General features: G+C 41.1%; 1 protein-coding gene across 2 annotated transcripts in view; it reads right to left on the reverse strand.

The window, feature by feature from the left end:
* Window positions 1-1,479, reverse strand: part of LOC106871701 (G-protein coupled receptor dmsr-1) — a 159,976-nt gene extending 158,497 nt beyond the window's left edge. The window contains exon 1 of one of the 2 annotated variants that reach the window (XM_052976691.1): window positions 1,082-1,479. The gene's annotated coding sequence lies outside the window, so the exon portion shown is untranslated. The remainder of the gene's footprint in view (window positions 1-1,081) is intronic. The other variant, XM_052976690.1, reaches the window with a different exon arrangement.
* Between the last annotated feature and the right edge of the window lie 1,965 nt (window positions 1,480-3,444).

The raw sequence follows: 3,444 nt of genomic DNA on the forward strand, positions 1-3,444 counted from the left end.
TATATATAAAGCAAAAAGGAAACAGGTCTCTTCCCGTAAGTACTGAAACTGCGTCCCGTTAATCCGCTTACCGAGAGCTTACCACAGAATCTTTGTCGCTCGCTTCTTCTTTTGTGCCAAATGACCGGTTTTGTTTTGATTCGCAGAAAAGATGTTCGTAAGATGCCGGGAAGCCCTTCACAAAAATTTTTCAAGTGGGTTTGCTTTAAACAAGTTCAAAAATCAAGTCGGATTTCGCTTTCTCCGGATTTACTTGTAAAATAGTTGCAAACTCGTAAAATGTTGGTGCAGTCATAGCAGAGGAATATATATGTATGTATGTATGTATTGTATTGTATGTATGTATGTATGGGTGTGGCTACTTGTATGTCTTCCTTCTCTCTGTACGTACGGACAGAAGATATATAAATATGAGTACAATATTGGACACAAATTAATTTATACTCTTTTCTGTATGTACATGCTGTCTCTTTCTCTCTCTCTCTCTCTCTCTCTCTCTCTCTCTCTCTCTCTCGATATATGTGTGTTATGGTGTTATGGTGTGTACATTAGGTTGACTGTTCCAACTGTATCTCTGTATAACTTGATGTTTGTTTACTTAAATCTCCGCGTAGAAGTGACTCGAATAGTTTGCACTCCGTTTTATGTATTGTGTCGAGGTAGGCATCTGTGCGCATCGATGCCTTTAGAAATGATATTCTCAACTAACTTCTCTTTCTCTCTCCCTCACTCTCATATAATTGTATGCATATTTATATATAACCATGCACACACAGACACACGTGTAGATAGATAGATAGATAGATAGATAGATAGATAGATAGATAGATAGATAGATAGATAGAGGTATAGTATATATTTCTGAATTTCTTATTGTGCTTGTCTATAAAGGTATAAATATTTGGGTATAATACATACGTATACAAATAGAAATGTTTGCGTGCCTCAGTTTATAAATGCGTAAGTTTATAATACACAAATAGCTTTAAACTGTTTATATATGTGTTTGTTTGTGTGTATGTGCGAGAGAGTATGTGTGTGTGTGTGTGTGTGTGCATGCAAATTATGTAAATATGTTTACGTGCGTGCATTCAAAGAAAGGGTCAGTTGTTTTCCGCTCGTCTGTCGTGTGCCCATGCCTTTTCGTATCCAATACTGACCAACACTATGTCCAGTCAGTGTATTTGCTCAAACAGACCGCACCATTCTTCAACGTTTCGCTCTCGGGTTCCACGCGGGCAGCAGAATGGAAATCTGGCCGCCTAAATTATTGGTTGCTATCGACATGCGTGAGAGAGTGTCTGTGTGTGTATATATCAGTGACCGTATGTGTGAGTGCGTGTGTGTGTGTGTGTGTGTGTGTGTGTGTGTGTAGAGGCCGGTTCCATTGGACACATATGTAAATGGGATTTTTTATATGTGAATGCATTAATGTGTGTGCGCGCGCGCATGCGTAAGTGTCTCTGTGTGTGTGTGTGTGCGTGCAATACAAGACATTAAAACTTCCTCTTCTTCATCTTTCTGTCTGCTTTCCTCTCTCTCTCTCTCTCTCTCTCTCTCCCTCCCTCTCTCATACATAAATGCATCTCAACACACCCGCACACACACAACAAGCTGTTATTATACGTTGGCGCGCGTATGAGCTGCTTATGTCTGGCCGTATATATTCATACATATATATAGTCAAACAAACGTACACACATATGTATATATGTATATTTATATATATATATAGTTGCATAGTAATTCATATACATATATATACACACGCACACACACGCATATATGTTGCACATCTATGCAAACGTTTGTCTGTCTGTCTGTTTATGCACGTGCACACGAACAAAACATGCAGCATCGCACACACACGCGCAGCCGGAGCACAGAAAAAAAGATGAACAGATCGTGTTACTCAGACAGATAGCAGCGTTAGTGAGGGTGGTCGTGCGGGGAGCGGCGGTATGGTTCTGGTAATATCTGTAGTCGTTGTTGTTGTTTTTACCGTCGTTGCTGTTGTTGTTGTTTAGAAACAATTCCAACCGAGATTAAGCAGTTTTTATGGTTGAAACTGTTCCGGCCATGCCCATCCCATCTGAATTTCATACAGTATACAGTAATCCCTCGACTATCGCGGGTGCTACGTTCCAAATCCCACCGCGATAGTTGAAAATCCGCAAAGTAGAAACAGTACTGCTAATTTTTTTATTTTCTTAATTTGTATATATTTTTTTATAAATGCAAAACACGACGACGCAGGAATCGACGTAAGCTTAAATAATAAACCGCGATAGGTGAACCGCGATAGGTGAACCGCGATAGGTGAACCGCGATAGGTGAACCGCGATAGGTGAACCGCGATAGGTGAACCGCTCATGATTTTGAGGGAGATTCAGCTGCTATTTTTAGCCAGCCTGGTGTTCGCATAATGTCCTCTTTGCTGGATCCGAGCGACTAGTGGCAGGAAGTTATAGATTTTTAGCCCTAGGCAGGCTCTAACAGCACACAATTATGATCAAAGATGTTCAAGCATGACCATCCCACCTTTCATACGATTTTACATGGTGTTAGGTTGACATCTGAGTGCATTCGGCTGCTATTTCTTGCAGACTGCGTGACCACGTAAAGGCTCCACATTAGTTCGAGACATGGATCATCCCTGAGGATGTGGGGGCACAACTGAGCAGGGGTAAGGAAGGTGAGCGTGATGGTGTCGGTGGTGAAGAGGTTTAGCCCCAGTCAGCCTTGATCTCGCAGGACTGATCAAATCCATTCCAGCGGTGACCATTCCGTCGTTTTCTGGAGAGGTTGGATGACATTACTTACGTCAGCTTCGTGGATTTAAGAGGGCAAAATATGTGATTCGAAGGAGATTTGGCTGTTATATCTCGCACGTCTAATGACCACACACACAGAGAGGTGGGGATGGTTTTGGTTGAGTCGAGGAGGAGGAGGATGCTCTCCCCCTCTCTCACTCTCTTCCTCTCTATCATATTGTCAACCTATTCTGACAATGAGAGAGAAACCAAAATCTTACATGATTGTGTAGCGCTCGCATTTACGTACATATATATATATGTGCGTGAGTGTGTGTGTACATGTATGCACACACATATATATACATTAGATAGATAGATAGATAGATAGATAGATAGAAGGTTGATCAAAAGTCACCTGACAGTAAATCAAAACCATTTAATTCCAAGATTTATGTTTAAGAACTGAATGAATTTCATAAAAGCGTATAAATATGAAACGTGATGAAAACTGTTCAAACTGAAGTCCTTCCTGGGCAACACATTTTTCTATTTGAGTCAATACAGAATTACAGAGAGTATTTATGGAGTTCTGATTTACTGTCGGGTGACTTTTGGCCAAAATGTGTGTGTGTGCGTGTGCGTGTGCGTGTGTGTGTGTGTGTGTGTGTGTGTGTGTGTGCGTGCGTGC

Source organism: Octopus bimaculoides, chromosome 25 (genome assembly GCF_001194135.2).
Source record: "Octopus bimaculoides isolate UCB-OBI-ISO-001 chromosome 25, ASM119413v2, whole genome shotgun sequence".
Taxonomy (NCBI): domain Eukaryota; kingdom Metazoa; phylum Mollusca; class Cephalopoda; order Octopoda; family Octopodidae; genus Octopus; species Octopus bimaculoides.